Source organism: Stegodyphus dumicola, chromosome 2, assembly GCF_044657685.1.
Source record: "Stegodyphus dumicola isolate Sdum_Otavi_A_Nest chromosome 2, ASM4465768v1".
In the NCBI taxonomy this organism is placed as follows: Eukaryota; Metazoa; Arthropoda; class Arachnida; order Araneae; family Eresidae; genus Stegodyphus; species Stegodyphus dumicola.
The window spans coordinates 191,555,852-191,568,511 of NC_140769.1; the positions used below are offsets into that span (position 1 = coordinate 191,555,852).

At 31.7% G+C, this 12,660-nt stretch overlaps 1 protein-coding gene and 1 non-coding gene across 5 annotated transcripts in view; one reads left to right on the forward strand and one right to left on the reverse strand.

Annotated features, from left to right (window-relative positions):
* Positions 1-12,660, reverse strand: part of LOC118200638 (uncharacterized) — a 122,982-nt gene that overhangs the window by 53,069 nt on the left and 57,253 nt on the right. The gene's annotated exons all lie outside the window — the stretch shown is intronic.
* On the forward strand, positions 1,874-1,947 carry TRNAS-GCU (transfer RNA serine (anticodon GCU)). The gene has a single exon. It is a non-coding gene; the product is annotated as a tRNA-Ser (tRNA).

The following is a 12,660-nucleotide window of genomic DNA, read 5'->3' on the forward strand; positions in this document are numbered from 1 at the left end:
TTAATATAAAATTAAAAATATTTGCATAGAAAAATGTTTGCATTCAGACAGAAAGTTTTTTGAAATATTTGCAATTACTTTATAAGAAGGATTTATTAATAACCGCAATAATTACTTATTATATTACTGATGATTAGGATTCAGTTCTTGACAATTACATTCTAAATTAGAATTTTAAGGATATAATAAAAATACGCTACGCACAAAAATACATTTTAGGAAAAAAAATGAGTTGCTTTTTTAGGTTTTAAAACTTCTTAAATTCATTTAGTAAACATCGTATCCTCGTTGTTTATTGAATCCAGAATGTTGGTGTCGTTTATATAATTATTCTTACTTGTCCACAGAATCTGCTGACTTATCCAGCCATTAAGTAGCTGCAGATCATTTCTACATAACCATTGAACTTCCATTAATTCAGTCTCTAGAGGGTTGTATGTTTATATCATAATTTGACTTTTATAAAAAATGATTATTCTAAATATTATGTTTCTATAAAAATATATTGTGCTTTAAAAATATGGATAATAGTATCAGCCGCTCTTTCAGCCACTTCAAAAGCAACAGTTTGTTCAGAAATAAATTATGCAGTTAATGTCATAAAATTCAAATAAATATCAAACGAAAATTCTCAGTTTTAGACAATTCGATTTAAACGAAGTAAAGTAGCAGACGATAAAACGCCAAAGGTAAAAATTTACTCTTTCAAAAACTTACTCTTAAATTTTTTAAAAAAAGAAAAGATACGAGAGAAATTTAAAAAAAAATAGTTAAAAATTTGAATAATATCATCTATAATTTAAAAAAAATAGCCTTTCATATAGTATTAATAAATATTTATTAAGCATCATTGAGGGAAAAAATGTCATATAATTAATTCTCCGTAAAATTTTACTTGAAGTTTAAGGTTAAAAATAGCTGTGGCAATTCAGTGTAACAAAAATCCATAGACCACATTTGGCGTTATTATCGCTCAAAAAAAAGGTGCCAAATTTCAAAACGCGAAATTATGTAAATTCGTGTATATCTTAGAAAATTTTGAATAAAAAAGTCTTAATTTTTTGCAGATATGCTTAAAAATACACCTACTTTAAGATGATGGCAAAAATTTTATAGGTTATAATTCAAAATTTTTTTCGAAAAATTTATAAAAATTATTTAAAAATAGAAATTTTAAAAATGAAACGCAAAAAATGGGTAAATTTTATTTGGAATGAACCAAAATTTCGAAATGTGAGAGAAAAAATCAAAAAGGTTTAGTAAAAAAAGAGATATTAATAAATATTTGCCAAATTCAATTAACATTGAAGAGCTAAAATTTTGAGAGCTAATATTTTAAAAACTATTCGTACGATTTTTACAAAACTTGGTATTCTGGCATAATTTGAGTCGTAGAATTGAAATATGTAAAAAAATTGGTATGTTATTTCAGAAAAAGTCCGATTTTGTGTCAAAATACCTATGTTAGAATAGTACTATATATAAATCTAATATATATCCTAAGTCGCGCCTTCGAGACATGAAAAACGTAGTTTGAATTTTGTCAATCGGCCCAGTAGAACGGGAGATATAGCACTGTCCCATTTTTTTTTTTTTTTTTGAGCAGTGTACATTAAAAACTAAATAGTGCAGTCTTAACTTTTAAAAAAATTTACTTTTCTAAATAAATTGTTTTATAGATTTTTTTGGGGGGAATAAAAGACAAGGGTACTTCCTGATTATCTGCACTCCCCATCAAAAAGTTACAAAAAGTATTCACGTATGATGCCAAGTTTGTGTGATTCTCTGATTACCCCCCCCCAAGAAGAAAAAAAAACCATGCACATGGGGGAAAAAGTAAAAGTATAAGGTTTTTCTCCCGCCTTCCTAGTGTGCCTTCGTGGTGTAGTGGTTCTGCACACTGGGCCGCTATTCCAGAGGTCCGTGGTTCGATTCCCGGCGAAGGCGATTGCTCATTTTTCATCTTGCCTACTTCCAAAAAATACCTAATGTCTCTACAGTGGCACCCAAACTAAACGGGTGTTTTTGGATGATAATTCTCCTCACCCAGGATTTGGCGATTGGGTCCCCTAAAAACCCCAGTTGCATTTAAAAGGGAGAGTATATAAGGTATTTCTCCCGCCTTCGTGGTATAGTAGTTCTGCACATTAGGCCGGTATTCCAGAGGTTGATGGTTCGATTTCCAGTGAAGGCGATTGCTTATTTTTCATCTTGCCTGCTTCCAAAAAATACCTAATGTCTCTACAAAAAAAGGTTTTTTTGAAAAAAGTAAGTATTTTATTACCAATATTCCTTGCTTTTTTCTTGCTTCCATTTTGAAAATGGCTGTTACCTTTCAAACAACATGTTTGCAATCCTCTCTAAAGTTGCAAAAAGTTTACAAGTTTTTTTTCAGTGAGGGCACAAGTAAATAAAAAATTACCACGATAAATATTGCACAAATTAATTTATTTAAGTTTTTCTTCTAAGAAACTATTTAGTAAATTAAAATTATGAAATTTTGTGAAGATAGAATAGCATTTTGACCTTTTCTTCTCAAGTACATTAGTGCTACTTAATTTTGAATTTTATTCCAAAAGAAACTGTTACTGATAGCTGAACCACGAAATTAAAATAGCAAATTAAATATCATACACATACTAATACACTCCTGAAATACTATAAATATACGACAAACAATTCTTTTTCATCACAAATGGAGTGTAGATGGAAATACACATTCTAAACAGCTATCATCTTGCAACATTTTAAAATTAAGTAATAAATTAAAGCCAAATTATTTAATGAAATACAACATAATTTGAAAAAAGTAAATAAATTTTATATTACTATATAAAAATGTTTTCAAATGAACAATTAGTTTTTTTTAATATATTTATTACTGCAGCATTTTTTAAAATTAACTATGCTTTATAGCCTACCACATCTCACATTTAATTAGGTAAATAAATTCATTTACATATCTAAAACAACCTGCACCCTAAGTTTGCAGCATTAGAATATTCATTGTTATAACATCATCAATACAATCATTTCCTCATCACTTCTTTCCTCCAACTCCTCAATTATAATTCCAATCTTATATATAAACATTTTTAAATTAGAATGAAAAAGTTATGCATTTATTACATTAATTTTTTAAATGATATCACTAATGTGCTATAGTAAAAAATAACCATATGTCCAGAAATTTCACTTTTGTTTTTTAAATAAGGACTTGATCTTACGACAGTGTAGCTAACACTGACCACGAAATATATGGCTATACCACTTTCTTCAAGGACAGCTGCTTTCGGAGTAAAAAGCATAAAAGCTTGAGAGCAAGAGATGCCAGGTTCTATCTTCAGCTGTCATCATTGGTCTAATGAACCTGTATTTTGAAGGTGCCCTCTACTGACGAACATCACCATTTAATATTAATCATCATTAAAATTCAGACCAAAAGAGAAATTAGTTCACTATATTATTATAGATAGAGCCACAAGTCAGGATAGTTTCGAAAGATTAGTCGAAAAATCAAATCGCGACAGCATACCTACCAATGACTGTCCATCACAATTTGATGTTAGAAAAGCCATTAGATATAACCTGAGATTTTTTATTTTTCTTCTAAATGATAACTGTAATGATTAAACAATTTAAAAGCAATGAACACTGTTTTGGACTGTAGCTACGAAATAAACAAAACTAAATTTCTTTTAAATCTATCTTTTATTCTATTCGAAAATAAACCGTTCAATTAGAACCCATTAAAAAATCCAAGCAACAAATTTTTCATCGAACAAGCTAATAAAAAGAATTACAAAAACAAATGATATTGATGCATGCATGTTACAAGATTCATTGCTAAACAACTAAGTTAGAGGCAAAAGGTTTCGCATAGCAGACGATCAGGCGCCAACATCCCGCCCGGCGTTGAAATACTAATTTCATACAAATTATTTAACAGTTAATACAAATTATTTAAAAAATTCAAAGTTTGATACATATATCAGTTAGAAACAATTAAATGTAATAATATATCTATTACACGAATAACAAACAAATTACTACATTACAATAAAATAGAAATGCAATATTAATACAGTCAAAAGTCGTTAATCCGGACTCATCGGGACTTCGCCGATTCCGGATTATCGATTTTTCCGGATTATAGATCATCAGTTTAAATCTGGTAAGATGGCATGCAGAAATTACAAAATTAAAAATATGAAACCGTAATTTATGAAATAAAGAACAATTATGATCTAAAGGGTATCAAAATTTACAAAAAAAAAAGCTTAATATTTATTTGTTTACTTTATTAAACATTTCTTTCAATGTAAGTTGTTTAAGTTGCTTCGTTTTATGTGATAATACTTTCTCTTTAATTCTATTAAGCAGACATAATTTCTTGTTTAGTTACAAAGTTCCGCTGTTCAAGTCCTATAATTGCTGTGTCGAGAATACCGACTAATTTGTCAATCGCAATTTTTTCGTTTTCAATAACCTCTGTCACTTTCTTCGCATCGGAAGCAAATTATAATGACGAGGAATTTGATTTAAATCATATCAAAGACGGAGTACATCGAGATGAAATATTACATTTAGTAAGGAATTATAAGCCAAATAAAATAAAAACATCTGCCCTGAAGATAAGGATAGTGCTGACGATCAACTTCCAATTCATTGCGTGCCAGGGTGTTAAAGATAAACAAAGTTTAGATAAACAAACATTAAAGTTTAGATAAACAAAGGATATGCCTTTATCCATTTTTTGCAGAAATTCCACTTTTTGTTTAATGGACGTCAAAACATACTTTCGCCTTGTAGATCTTTTACATATTAGTAAATATATATATAAAATATATATCAGAAATTCTATTTGACATAATTGAAAGTTCAAGCTTACTTTTATAAAATTGCTCTAACAGTCTACAAAAAATAATAAGCCGAATCCAATTCGAAGATTAAGGAACAACACAATCTGGAACATTAACTGAATTAGATAATTTTAGCTTAGCTTATACCGTCTGTTATACATTAAACGCGCATTCGTAAACGTATTTTGCGCACACGCGTATTCGTAGCCGTCAAGGTCTTACATGCTTGATGCCTGCGCAGAAAGTTTGTAGCTTTGAGGTCCGGATTATAGATCATTCCGGATTATGGGTGTCCGAATTAACGACTTTTGATTGTACAAGTAATTATAATATAAATTCACTACATCAATCGTTCATAGGTAGATTACACAGGTTCAATATTCCACGTTTTATCAGTCCTTGAGGCATTTTGATAACAACAACATGGACTTTGCCATTGCTTCCAGGAATGGTGTCATAGATACGGCCTACTATCCACGTACATAGAGGTAGTTTATCCTCTTTAATTAATACAAGAGTACCTATCTTTATATTATCCTTCTGAAAGAGCCATTTACTTCTCTGTTGAAGATTGTTTAGATAATCTCTGGACCATTTCTTCCATATTATTTGGTTCATTTTAAAAATTTTCTGCCAGTGGGAAAGTCTATTGTCGGGAATTTCTGTTATACAAGGTTCAGGTAGAGCATTAAGAGGTCTTCCAATTAAAAAATAATCAGGGGTCAAAGTTTCATTGGATCTGAAGATAAAGGTAATAGAGGTCTACTATTTAATATACCTTCAATTTGATTTACAACAGTCAAAAATTCTTCGAGAGTCAATTTTGCATTTCCGGTAGTTTGTTTTAGATGATGTTTAAAGGATTTCACCTCGGCCTCGTTTTTACCACAGAAGTTGGGAGAATGTGGTGGATTGAATTTCCAAATGATTGATTCAGAAGCTAAATATGACAACAGACTAGGGGAACTTTTGACAAGGTATAACAGCCTTTTCAAATCGGTGTTGGCCCGACAAAGTTGGTAGCGTTATCCGAATATATAATTGAGCTAAGGCCACGTCGCGCGAAAAATCTTTTTAATGTTGCAATTACAGCCTGCCATGTTAGATCTGTAACAAAATTGAGATGTATCGCTCAAGTAACTAAACATACAAAAATAACAACACATATCTTAGTTAAGGTACCTCTTCATTGATTTTTATATTTTAAGTAAGAAGTTCTGCACAAATCAATTGCAGTTACGGAAAAAGGGGGACTCACAGAAACTCTTTCCTTCGGCAATGGTGCCATAAGTTGTTGGGCTATTTTAGGTTTATTTTTAAAACAGATAATGCAGTTATGTATTATTTTACGAGCAGCGTTTCTGCCGTTTAGTGGCCAAAATTCCTGTTGAACACAATAAAGCAAAGTCTGAGCACCAACATGTAAATTTTTTAAATGGAAGTATTGCATAATTATAGTAGTTAAGTTATGATCCCTAGACAGCAGAATAGGATGCTTTTGGTCACAGGATAAAGATGGTTTATTTAATCTGCCACCTAACCTAAGTATTCCATCTTCGTCGACGAAAAGATTTAAACTACTTAAGTTACCATCCTTTATAATTTTACCATATATAAGGGCTTGAATTTCTTCCTTGAATACTACTCACTGTACTAGCCTTACCATTGCTAGCTTGGCATACATAAATTCATCTCTAGTAATAGGACCTGATGATCTCTTACCTTGTCGACAGTTGGAAATAAACCTATAAATAAAACTAAGAATACGAATTAGTTTAACAAAACTATTACTTAAAGAAAGAAAATAGTTAATAAAATCAGCACTAGAAGTAATACTAGGAGAAATTTCTGGAAAATATTTTCAATTCGCATTCGTAAAGTTCATAGTCCTTAATATCCAAGCCTTTTCTATAATATTCATGTCATGATTAGAAGGTCCATGGAACCATAATTCTGAAGATAAAAGTTCACTAGGCTCGACTCCACGAGAAACCAAATCAGCAGGATTCTCCTTAGAATGGATATGTTTCCACTCAAAGTTTTCTGATAAAGACTGAAGTTTCGCAACACGATTCCCAACAAAGGTTTTGAGTTGATGTGGTGAAGCATTTATCCCCGCTAATGCAATTGTAGAATCCAAATATAATGTTACCTTTTCAATGCCTATATTTATAGAAGTCAGAATTTTTTTAACACGCTTAGCAAGTAGAAGACAAGCCAAGAGTTCTAAGCGTGGTAAAGATAGAGTCCTTAAAGGGGCTACTCGAGATCTGCTTGCCAGTAACTTTAAACAAGGGTTATCTTGAGTGGCACTTAGGTAGACCACTGCTGTATACGCAGATGTTGAAACATTGGAGAAACCTACGATAGCCCTTTTATTGGTTGTAGAATGCAGAGCATATCTTCTTATCTTAAGATTTTCTATTCCTTTAAAATGAAATGATTCCATTCACTGGCAAATGGTTCAGGTAATTCATCGTCCCAGTTCAGTTTTTTAAGACCATAGTTTCTGAAGGAATACTTTTGCTTTACAGATGACTGACCCGATAAAGCCAATAGGATCATACAACCACGCAATTACTGAAAGAACATCTTTTTGTAAAAAATGACTAGCCTTGGAAAGCGACTTTAAAAGTAAAGATGTCGGATTCCGGTTGCCAAATTATGCCAAGAGTTTTCGTAAATTCAGTGGAATCAAAGTGAAATTTTTCCTTAGATATTAAAGTGTGTAATACATTCTTAGAGTTAGATTGCCATTTGTGTAAAGACATTCCACGGCTGTCGAATATCTTTATTAGTTGATTCTTTAATTCAATAGCAGACTCAAAATCAGAGGCTCCTGTGACTATGTCGTCCATATAGATGTCAGAAAGAATTACTTCAGAAGCTAAAGGGTATTGCTGCTGTTCATCCAAAGCTGTTTTAAAGTTCTTATAGCTAGAAATGGAGCACATTTAGTCCCATACATTACAGAATTCAATCTAAAAATAATAGGTGAGTCATCTTCATGCTCTTTCCATAAGATATGTAGAAGATTCCTTTGCGATGAATTGATTAAAATCTGTTTAAACATTTGTTTAATGTCTGCAACCAGTGCTATTTTATGTTTACGAAATCGAACAATTAAATCAAAAATATCTTCTTTAACCTCTCCTGAGAGTAAAATGTTGTTCAGACTCAATCCTGTAGTAGAAGAAGCTGATGCATTAAACACAATGCACAATTTCATAGATGATTTTTCAGGTTAGTAAATTTCATGGTGAGGAAAGTAGAAAGTAACGGGTGGAGGATTTTCTTCTTCAACCCTTTCCATGGGATTTAAGCAGTGGCGGCTCATAATAAGCACTGTGGAACTGCAGCACCCCTATTTCCACTTATTATTATTTTTAATATTTAATATAGTGTTCCCTTTAATCTTTAATTCTTTCTTTATACTTTTAAAATACATAATCCGTAAGCTTGACGTCAGTAGCCATTCTCCAGTTTGTGAGAAATTTACGAAAGTCTGTGTTTGGAACTGCGCGCTTCACAGTTCCAGCGACGTGGTGTTTGTTGGAAAATATAACTTACTGTAAACCTTTTACTGCATTATCTCTCCTCCTTGAAATGTTTATTTAGTTTAGTTCTTATTTTAATGTAATATATTAGTTACTTCTTGTTTTTACTGCCACTGTTTGCGTTGAGAACGGACTGTTTCAGCCTAATTAAGATGCAAAAACGAAAGTGATGTTGTCATCTGGAAAGCCGATTCGTGCCAATAGCTGATTGGTTGCTGCGAGATGACGTCATGCATACTTCTAGATATAAGTATCTCGCGTCGCTCTGGCTCAGTCCTCCTTCCAGTTCTCCTCCTTCTAGTTCCTGCTTTCCTGGCACTTGAGTGAGCGGTTGCCAGCCCCTTCAGAAGGATGCATGCAGTCCGGTGAATAAAGATCCTTGGCTCCTGTTTGCGGGATGGCTGTTCCTGAATAAAGTTCCTTGGTGCCTGTCCGCGGGATGATTGTTTCAGAATGAGTTCCTTGGTTCATATCCATAAGATGGTTGTTCCAGAATAAAGCTCCTTGGTTCCAGAGGCTACCATGTGAGTGACTGCCATGGGCGGCATCCATGTTCTTCAATGAAGGCGGCATTTAAAATACTTGAGCGGCGATTCCTCGTGCAAACAGAGTTAGGCTGGTTTTAAGTGCTTTCAAGAACTTCATTTAAATTTTCAGGTGTTTTCTCAACCATTGATCACGGATGTTTTGAATGTGTAGCCAACTTCATTTTTAAGCCGCATAATTAATGTTTAGGACATTTTTGTTTGTATTGAATGCCAGTGTTTTGGAGACCAGGTAAAAATATTATTTGATGAATGATGGTTATATTATATTTTTCCTAAGACTCTGATATTGTTGAAATTTATTTTCTGTGTTTTTATTCTTTATTATATTGTTAATAAATTGGTTAAAATTGAAACCTTTTTATTGTCTTCAATGTCTGCACAAACATATTATCTCAGGGAGCTTTTATTGTTACTACTGCTCAATGTTTAATTTTATAAACTTTAAACTTTGCTTTAGCATCAGTGTTTGGCTGTTCTGCACATGCGCACACAGAAAACAGCACGCAAGCCAGGTAGAGCGAAGAGCACTGTCGCTCTTGCAGTGCTGCAATTCTGGCATGTTGTTGAAAAGTTGATTGGCTTTTACTCCGCGCGTGTGGTATTCCTCCACAAAGTGGAACTTCACCATAAATAGAGTTCATGAAAATGTGCAAAAAAAAAATATAAAATAATAATATATAAATATAAATAAATATGCTTTAAAAGTTGACTTACTGAAATTCAATCATCAATGCAGTTCAAACTATTGCAAAAGCAACAGGAATTTAAAAATATTTAAATGAGGATAATTTCAAATTTTGGTTAGAGCTTTTTTATCAGATTATGCCTCATGTTGAAATAATATACGACTAAATGCAATCCAGAGAAACTAGTGTGTTTAAAGTTAATGAATATGTAACATATTTCAAAACTGGTATTTTAGAATTAAGAAATTCAAAGTACTGTAAGAATTTTTCAAAGAGACTGATGGCAGAAGCTAAGGAAATATGTGACTTTATACTATGTATTGATATAATGTGCAGATATTCTTTCACTAAACACTTAGCAGCTGCTAAATTGTTCTGATATCCATGAATACTGCAAATTAATTGAGCTACTGAAATTTATCTTCGAAAACAATCTAGATGATGTTCTTAGTGAAATTGCGAAACTGATACAAATTCTCTTGAGAGTTCTCAAGACTATATCAGAGGCAGAACGCTGCTTTTCAACATTGAAAAGAATGAAAACTTTTTTAAGAAGCACTAAGAATTCGGAAAGACTAATGCGCTTGTATTGCTTTTAATATAGTAAAATATCCTCAGTTGTCATCCAGAGATCAAGGACAAAATTATTGATCATTTCGTGCAAATTAAAACAAGAAGAAAGGATTTCATTTTTAAATGAATAGACAAAGATTGAACTGTAACAATTTTGGTTAAAGTAATTAAGAAATGTTTAATTTTTTTCTTGGAAGATTTCATGAAGTTTCAAAATAAATTTTCTTTTTATACCTGTTCGTTTCCTTTTACACAATTTTAAAACAAAGGTTAAATTTTTTTGGAACAGCACCCCCACTAATTTTAGCTACAAGCCGCCACTGGATTTAAGCTTTTGTAATCATTGATAAAATCGGTATAAAGCCTTTTTAGGTCTGGGTTTTTATTTAACCTTTTAATCGTCTGAATAAGACGTTTATTAGAATCTTTATTAGAATGTTTTTTGAATCACCTAATTGATGAAGTGCTTCTTCTCGAATAGGCATCTGTACTATGAAACGCACACTCTCGTTTCTCCAATGTGTCTTCTGATAATGCAATTCGCAAAACTCCTCTTCTTTGCTTTTAAGGGGTTCTTTGGCTATTTCTTTGATTTGCCAAAATTTATGTACACATTCTTCAAGACTTTCCAAATGTGAGATTAGCCCACTGATGTGAATTTTCAGTTTCAACAAATCCACTAGCAATAAATCTGAAGATTGAATCTTGGAAAAGTAAAGTACTAGATAATCGAATCTTTCGCACCTTCACTAATTCGAAAAAATTTTCAGCACCCAATATGAGGTTGATCCTTCCTGGCTTGTCAAAATCTGGATCTGCTAAGTATATATGCTCAGGTGTTTTCAGATTTTCTACATTTATTCTGGTAGCAGGTACAAAGTCTGCTATTTTAGGTACAATGAGAAGGTCTATTATTGAGTTGAAAGAAGAGTCATTATTACTAATGAGAACGTCATTTAATTTCCATTTAATATTCATCATATTTCTACTTAAACCCATTAATAGGAATATTTACCTTATATTTGTTAAGACCAAGCGAAGAAATGAACTGCTAGGTCATAAAATATGATTGACATGCACTGTCCAGTATCGCTCTGCCACTAATATAATCACTCCGAATCGGTGAACAAACCTTAACCATGGCTGTAGAAAGCAAAACTTTTTTTTTTTTTTTTTTTTTTACATTTTATTTAAAGATGCAAAACTGTTGCTTCAATTAAGTTTGGATTTTTTATTACATCGGGCGAACTAGGGTTCTTTTTGCTCTGCATATTACGAGCATCTGCAGTCTCTGAAATGGAAAGATTTTCCGACTGCAAACTTGGCGAAATATCTTGATCTGCCGAAGTTTTTTCACACAAGGAATTTTTAGTTTCAGACCTACACAATAGATAATTGTACTTTTCTTGGCATAAACGACAAGAATATTTGGATTTGCATGATGCAAGCTTATGTTTATCACTTAGACAGTTTATACAAAGTGCATGTTTTTTAGTAATATTAAATCTTTGCAATGGAGTCATTTTTAAAAATAAAGAACTATTATATACCAAATGTGACATTTTACACAATATGCAGGAATTGCTGTTCGACTTTAACAGGAAATGTCTGGCTTTATTTGCATAAGAAGTTTTAGTTTTTAATGATGGCAATTGAACTCCATGTAAATTTTCTACATTTGGGATCGTTTTTCTAAATATTCCATGAACCTTCCGAATTTGGGTAATTCAGTCGATGTTAAACTCATTTCATATTGTTTTGTTGTTTCTTTATCTAACTTTTGAATAACAATATTTATAAGGAATTGATGTGTTAGTTCATTAGCTTCTAATTTCATTAAGTTTAAACCTCTTAGGTTCTTGTTCAAAACATCAACTAGATTTCTAAGACTCTTATAAGATTCAACATGTAATTTCTCAAAATTTAAAATATTCATAATATGAGAATTAACAATCAACCGTTTATTTTCATATCTATCAATTAAAACCTCAAATAAAGACAGAAAACCATCTTCTGGAGTTTCTACAGCTTTCGCGTCTCCTTTTAATGCAGAACGTAAATAGAACAATTTTTTAATATCATTTAAAGAAGAGTTATTTCAATCAAACTATCAAATTGTTTTTTAAAATTACTCCAGTTCTCAATACAACTGTCAAATTCTGGTAAGCTTAAATCAGGTAACTTAATATAGATAGACTTAGGATCCTTAATATTATTCGTTAAAGATTTATCAACTAAATCTGAATTTAACAATAATGTTTGTAAGCTTACTTTGTTTCTTCTAAACGGTCTTTCATTTCTTCAAATTCTAAATCCCCACTCGATAAATTTTCATCATCAATGACATCATAATATTCCAGTTGCAACGATTCAATCTGAGATAACATGTCCGAAACCATATTCAATTTGATTTGAAGGCGCATCTTGTCAGCAT